This window comes from Maylandia zebra, linkage group LG17 (genome assembly GCF_041146795.1).
Source record: "Maylandia zebra isolate NMK-2024a linkage group LG17, Mzebra_GT3a, whole genome shotgun sequence".
NCBI lineage: Eukaryota > Metazoa > Chordata > Actinopteri > Cichliformes > Cichlidae > Maylandia > Maylandia zebra.
In genome coordinates this window covers 17,952,129-17,960,319 of record NC_135183.1, presented here as the reverse complement: position 1 = coordinate 17,960,319, position 8,191 = coordinate 17,952,129, and the positions used below count along the sequence as shown (strand labels likewise).

The following is an 8,191-nucleotide window of genomic DNA, read 5'->3' as shown; positions in this document are numbered from 1 at the left end:
TTGTTGATTGTTATTTATGCTTAGAAATATTTACTTATATATGCTTAGAGTTTTGTAATTAGTTGTAGATTGGTAGAGGTTTTGATCCTTGATAGTCTGCAAACTTTGTGTGTATTAGACAGCACTTTGGGAGCATGAGAGGTCATACCGTGTCTTATTGTTTTATGGTAGGATTAACGTAGCTACGTCTGTTCTAGTCTAGGTGCTCTTTGTTTAGATGAACTGCAGGACTTCCTCACCGTGTTATCTAGGATGAACCATCTAGGGTGAGGGGGAGGCTACCCTCTTCCTGACCAAGGATGTTTGACCCTTTGATCAGCAGTCCCCACACACACACACATACACACACACACACACACACACACACACACACACACACACACACACAGGCAAGGTACTCTTTGTTTGTATGTAGACGTCGTATGTTAATGAACCTATGCATATTCATGTAACCTCAATAAAAGGACAGTGTATGGGAGAACGGACGAGACCAACTGGAGTCAAGCGGTTGTCCGGTTCTCTCCCGTGCACGAGTAACATGAAGAAGTTTGCCTACTTGCGTCTTGCTTGCAGTGTAATTATATTGTCTTAACGTTCCAGCGAATAGGTTTATGCTACAAACCTATCATTAATTGGTCCTTCGATGCCGGAGCCCTGGAATCGCATTCACCGAGGGGAGGAGGGACACGCTGAAAGACTGACGTCAGCCAGGAAGTTCCTGTGGATTCGCTGTATGTCTTTTCTCCTCGATGAATGGCGATTGGCGGGATTCGAGGCTGATATTACACGCTAAGCAACACCGAGTAAGTTTAGAGTCCAACTCTATAACTGTACGTCTTCGCCGCTCAGTGGGGCGTTGTCCGTGGCCGCTTAGTGGGGCTAAAATTCGCCGTCTAAGTGGGGCGATGTACAAGGCCGCTCAGTGGGGTTTTTTGTACAGAAGCATTAAGTCGCAGAGTTGCGCAGTTCGAACTTTTTTTGGTTCGCCGTCTTAGTGGGGCGAAATACAGACCGCTGTGTGGGGTACTGTAGTGAGTTCTCCACCGCTCAGTGGGGTGTTGAGAAGTTCCGCGGGGTCCAGATTGTGCTGGACAGTAGGCCTATTTTGTGTTGTTGTCATTGTCGTCGTCGTTGTTGTTGTTGTTGTTGTTGTGTGTGCGGAGCAGAACATGTGGTCTGTGACACCGACTGTTGTTGTTATCATGGGTTTCTAAGCAACCAAGAGTGATTCGGAGGGAGACAGACGTTTGTGCTGGACTTTGCTCCTGGCAGCACAAAGTATTTATGTAAAAAAGAGAGAGAGCGACGGCTCCACAGCTGCGCGGGTTCACGCGAGCGCGGTCACGCGGACCTGAGCCGTGCGGTTAATCGCAGGCCTATAAATGGAAGAGATTCAAATGTTAGAAGTTTTCAGAAAACACACCAGCCTTGGAGAGCTGTGGAGAAGGCCAGCCCACATCAGCAGCACTTAAGATATGCTCTGGTGAATGGCTTTCCCCCCACCCCTTGCTGACACAATGTTTATTCTTTAGCTTGCCCTGATCGACAGCAGCCTGTGTGCCAGACCATAGATTTAATTGAGGTGGATAGTTGTTAAAAGTAATCTACATTAAGCTTGTGGTTGCTTAAATTCAGTACAATGACATGTGAGGTGAAGTGATATAGATAAATATTTAAACTCATGAAGTGCATAGAGGCACTTGACCTGTGTGGAAGACGGTCGTCTTATTATGAGCCATTGTTGAGATATAGAGCACATCTGTGAAAACAACTAATATGCTCAACCCTGTATGAAACATCTAAAAATACATGATGGAGAAGCTGTGTTGAATATGTAAGTGTAAGACTTTGCCACTGTGGGCAGAGCATGCAACTACTGTGTGATGTCGCGTTGCAGTTTTGTTTTTGTTTTTTGAGCTGATGAGCAAGCTACACATTATCAGATCAAGAGCTGTCTGAGAACTACTCAAAGAGAGGGAAACAGAGAGTGTGCAGCGTTTCCATGAGCAGTTTTTCTGCACCTTGACTCGTGTGTGTGTAGCATCAGCATCATGTTTTTGTTTATTTGTTTTGTTGGATTAAAAATAATTAAATAAACTGGTGATCATGCTTATGGATCACCATGGCACATATCTCCAGCCATATGATTTATTTATGCAGATGAAAAAGTGAGTGTGAATGTGTCTGACATCACAGTGTTTTTGTGCACTGTGCAAAAGTGATTGCCTCTGATTGTGAGTGAGAGCGGTGATTTTGCAGACCACCAGCTATTGTGAAGAAAAAAAAAAGAGTGAAAAAGAGACAAATTACATTGTAGACGAAGAGAAATAATCATAGGAAAAAGGTTTTGTGTTGATCAGCCGAAAAACAACTACAATGTCATTTTCTGCTTTTAAGAAAGGATTGTTCACACAAACACAGACAGAGAGAGAGAGAGAGAGATGTGTGTTGATTAAGCAGTGATGATAATAATGAAATGTCTTAGTTTGTCACTTTCAGGTGAAAAGCAGACCTGTATCAATTTTCCACATGCAGCGGTCGGAAGAAAGTTATAGTTTAACATCATTGGAAACATGCAGGCCAAGTTTCTGGCTGACTTATTTACAGTGCCATGTGTTTCTCAACCTCACAAGCGAGCTCACTCCTCCCTGAAGATAAGGAATGCAGCTCCAAAGCAATAACATGATAAAGAGACAGCAGCAAGTCCTGAGCACAAAAAGTCCCAGCAAAGCAGCAGCAATGTGGATAAACAGCAGCAGCAGAAGAAAGCAAACCCATCTTCCTGTCTGATTGGATGAATTCCACGGAGGGGCGAGCAAGATGGCGGTGGCAGCATGTTGAAATGCTCAAAAAGGACTGAGTGACTCGGGCAAGCCACATGCAGCTAGCATGCTGGCTAGCGACATGAAAGAAATGGACCCTTCATGATGCGTTCAACGTGCCAGCGCTGTGGTGGGAAAGGCTCCATCATAAACACGCCCTGCACCGAGGTTCAGGCCAAGAAGAAGAAGACGATGACTTCCAAGCCCAAGAAGGTCAGCCTCAGCGTGGGCGAGCTGATTGTGAAAGCCGTGGCCGCTTCCAAGGAGCGCAACGGCCTGTCCGTGGCCGCCCTCAAGAAGGCTCTGGCTGCCGGAGGCTACGATGTGGACAAGAACAAGGCCCGTGTCAAGACCGCCATCAAGAGCCTGGTGGCGAAGGGCACTCTGGTGCAGACCAAGGGCACCAGGACCTCCGGATCCTTCAAGATGAACAAGGCTACTGAGAGCAAAGCCAAGAAGCCCGCCGCGGCCAAAGCCAAGAAATCGGCAGCAGCTGCTAAGAAGTCGCCCAAGAAGGCAGCAGCAGCACTTCAGCTACTAGACAGGACAAAGCTGAAGGAGAACTGCCGGGACTGTTGAAGAGGGAGAGGACAAAAGAGTGAGAGGACAACAGAGTGAGAAGACTAGGTGAGAACACATAGGAATTATTTAATGTGGGAAATCAAAATTTGGGTTAGCAAACCTGGGGAAAAGAAAACTGACTGCTTAAGTTGGAAAATTGAGACGGAGTCTGAAACATTGCGAAAATAGAAACATATACAAAATCACACACACACAAGCAGAACATGCATTAACCCTACTAACAATTCCAAACACAAAATGACTCATGAAGACTCATAGCACATTAGTTAAGAAATGATTAAATAATAGCAGAGAAATGTGTAGGAAAGGCAGCTTTAAGAACATGCTCTGCTGGAGATGCAGCTCCACAGACATGCATTAGACCTGCCTAATAACACAAACCCATGCAATGAAAATTAGCTTGTTATCTTTCATCAGTGTTACAATAGTGTCAATTTAGCAGACACTTGTTATCAAATACTGAATTTATCCTAAAGAAAAAAAAAAAAAAAAAAAAAAAAAAAAAAAAAAAAAAAAAAAAAAAAAAAAGATCCTGGTTTGACCAACCAGTGATCAGACAATAAATTTAGTTGTTAAAATGGTAAATTGGGAGAAGCTTCCTGCTTGATTGAGGCAGCACATGTAATTTACTGTATGAGGGAAATTGTCTTTTGTGATACTATTTTGAACATGCTTTTCTGTCGTCCTGTCAACTTAGTGGGTTAATAGCTGATATGCAAATTAGTTGATCGGTTTTAGATTAATGAAAGGTGACTGAATTCTAGTATGAGTGAATGAGATGTGTTGGAGTTTGTTGTGTGTTGAGTAGAGACTCTAAAACACTGAGTTTCCTGCTTTGATGTGCGAGTGAATCCTGTATTTAGATACACAACTCTGAATACGTCAGAACAGACTGTTTTGTGAAGTGCATGACAGCATGTCACATGTTTTATGATGAAGGGAAAAAGGAAAAATTGAATAAAATAGATCTGTGGCTTAAATGAGTGAAGAGCACAGACCGGGTGATTAAACTCATAGCTAATAAGACATTAGGGTTATGTTGTGTGTTGTGCAGCTGATGGTTGATTTGGAGTGAATCTAGCTGATGATTTTTCTTTTGTTGTGAAGTTGAGCCTGCCAATTAGTATGATGGTATGATAAACCATGCTAATGGTATGATTTACCCTCCTGAGATGAGGAGCTTGTGTCATGACTTAACAAGGCCTTTTTATTTTGATACTTTCACAGTGCACTGAGAGTTTGGTTTGATAATCTCTGTTATTTTTTTATTTTTCATTTTTGAACAAGCACTGATTTTTGCTTGTGAATTTCTTTTCTTTGAGCAGATCTGCAAGTCGGGAATTAAAAGCGTTACACGTCGTCAAGAAAATTGTTGCGAGTGAGTTTCTCCACATTTAAAATGGGTTCAGGAGAAAGCCACTTATTTGGGACAATTAGGAAATGAGAGTCCCCCCAAAAAGGATTCAACGAGGAAATCCAGTCTAAATTATTTTTCTTTTTGAAATAACGTCGTTTTGCTGAGCGTGGAAACGAATGCGATGATAATTTCCACAATTAGCAAAAGAAGGAACCACTGAGTGAATGAGTAAGAATTTTAAAATATCTGACTGACTGACTGAACATGATTGTGTGAAGCTAACCCCCACCTGACAAAGGTGCAGATGAACCCATGTGTTTCCTTTTACAGGAGCAGAAAGATGACAGCAACACTCGAGGTTGCATGATGATTTAACCTTTTAAATGCCATTTTCTGTGTCTGTGCATTTATCAGGTGTGTTATTCATAGGCTTGAGTTGCTCACAGAGATATCTGTGACAAAGTATGCATACGCCTGCGCAAGCGCTAATATTTGCATTTTCTTTTCTTACAGCATGCCAGTTCTTCATGTGAATTGATGATGCGATTTATACCAGGACAACTGGTTGATGTTTTTTCCTACTACAGGATTTCTGGGTTTATGTGTGAGGAAAACTGTGTTTACAGGTTATGAGTGGTGATGCTGTTGCATTGTGTTGATGGGAAAATGTGAAGGTTACTTTGATAATGTGAATAACCTGTGTGAAATTTCCTGTGTTGAGAACTGGTGTTACTTCTTTCCACAGCTAGGGTTGACTTTATGGTGTTTTTATGGCACCTCTGGAACCTGTTGACCTGTGTCTGACCTCTGTCTGACTACAGTCAATGTGTATTGCTAATGTTAATTTCTTTGAGAATGCTGTGGAAGATTCAGCTGAAACGGACAAGTGACATGAGTAAAACAAATAAGAGATACAGTGTTTCTGGGATAGTTTGATATGGGCTCATTAGCTGGCCACTTTTGAGCCCATAGTAATATATAAGTGGAGTGACTTTGCTTAAGAGCAGTCACCGATTACATTAATGTTGCCTGAGTACATGGGATGATCCATGTCTGAGGCGACTTATGAAAATAATTGTAGTTTACTGATTTGAGAAAACCTGCACATGACACTTGTCTTGCTGATGTTGAATGCTTCTTGTCCTTATGATACAATTGTTTACAGGTATGGAGTTTGATTTTACTTCCAGATTTTGTTTTCCAGGCCATGATGGTGTGTATGCAGGCTCCTGGGAGAGCCAGGTGTTAAGCAAACTTAATATGCAAAGCACACTAACATTTTCATTGCAGGATTATAGGTCCAGGGTGGTGCTGCTCCAGGGGAGGAGATGCCCTGATGTTGCCTGGGATGTGATCTAGCTAATCTTTTTCTTTAAGACTGGAATCCAGGTTTGGTGAGTTGACGCATGGGTGTGTCCATGCGTCAAGAGGAGGGGTCCAAGGATTAACATTAAACAATGTTTTTTATTATTGTTGCAGTGATTTGTGTGATTAGCCGTTTTATTTACAAATATTAAACCTATGCAAGTGGTGCATCCATGTTCAGATGAGGCTTTGATGGCCTATAAGTGAAGTTCACTGAACTAAAGAATGTGGTTTGATGATTGTTGACATGCTCTCCAAATAGAAGTTTTTCTTCTTAGCAAGGAAATACAGGTGCAGCAGTAATCTCCTGAGAAATCTTCAGAGGCCCAGTGAGAAGCGTGAACCATTCCAGGCATAGCTGACAGCCAGGCAGTGGTTGAGGTCAAAGGTCAAGCTGGTTGGGGCCCATCATGAGATCAGACCTTGGAGCCACAGCAAGGACCATGAAACTGCCTGCAAAATAGAGGAGAGGATCGTCCACAAGATGGGAGAGAGGCTTCAGGAGGATCAGAGATCATCTTCAGCACAGCAGACATCACACAGAGAGCTGTGCTACTAAGCTTCCAGGAAATCAAGAGGAGACTTCCCACAGCAAGATTTTAAATAAAATGAAAGATTCAATATTGACGCTGAGGAAGACAACTAAGGTGTACGACGTGCTCTGCCTTAAACCTTCAGCAGCGTTGGAACATGAAAACTCGTGGGATGAGGGGAGCGTGCCAAGCTCCATCGACAGCGCAGAAGGAGTTCGAGGATGACATCATGATTCTGTGAAAGCACAGGAACCAGAAGCTATGGTGGTGATAACAGCAGTTTCCTATGAACATCACCTAACGCTGTGCCACTGTACTGTGCATACGATGACACTCTGAAGGCTGCTGGGATCATAACAGCAGTAAGATGACGGAACCCAGCACCCTTTCCACAGAGAGCTTTTTCTGCAGAGCGTGGACAATTAAGGAGTCATAAATATCCCCCTCACAGGACGAAGGCTTGAATGGGGTAATGAGAGGCCATAAAACTAGAGTGCTGAGAGGTCTGCAGCTTGGAAATAGCTGAGACCCATGTTGACGAACCACAAAACCAACTAGTATGTTTGAATGTCTATTCTACATACATTTGGACTCTGGTCCTATGGACAGTGATGGAAACAACTGGAAGAGACATTCATGACGCCCTGCAGAGCTTAAACCACTCTGCAGAGAGACATGTGATGTGCACACCCGGAGGAAGCACCACCAAGTTGAGATGTTTTTGAAAATGTTACTTTTTTAGTTTTACTATTAAATTAACAATTTCTTTGGTTGCTCGTAAGATGCAGTTTGCCATGAGATGAGCTCAATGAATGGGGTAACTGCTAATACATTTATTAAACTGTGTACCTTTCAGTAATTTAGGGTGATTTGACATATGCTGAGTATAAAAAGGTTTGCATTGAAACTGTCAGACATGAGGTATTCATACCTGGGAACTTTTCAGGCATAAAGGTCAAAAAGGGGGGAAATGTTAGATTTGTATTGTTGATTGTTATTTATGCTTAGAAATATTTACTTATATATGCTTAGAGTTTTGTAATTAGTTGTAGATTGGTAGAGGTTTTGATCCTTGATAGTCTGCAAACTTTGTGTGTATTAGACAGCACTTTGGGAGCATGAGAGGTCATACCGTGTCTTATTGTTTTATGGTAGGATTAACGTAGCTACGTCTGTTCTAGTCTAGGTGCTCTTTGTTTAGATGAACTGCAGGACTTCCTCACCGTGTTATCTAGGATGAACCATCTAGGGTGAGGGGGAGGCTACCCTCTTCCTGACCAAGGATGTTTGACCCTTTGATCAGCAGTCCCCACACACACACACACACACACACACACACACACACACACACACACACACACACACACACACACAGGCAAGGTACTCTTTGTTTGTATGTAGACGTCGTATGTTAATGAACCTATGCATATTCATGTAACCTCAATAAAAGGACAGTGTATGGGAGAACGGACGAGACCAACTGGAGTCAAGCGGTTGTCCGGTTCTCTCCCGTGCACGAGTAACATGAAGAA

The 8,191-nt window shown here is 42.7% G+C and overlaps 1 pseudogene; it reads left to right on the top strand.

Moving 5' to 3' along the window:
• Positions 1-8,191, top strand: LOC106675008 (histone H1 pseudogene; annotated as a pseudogene).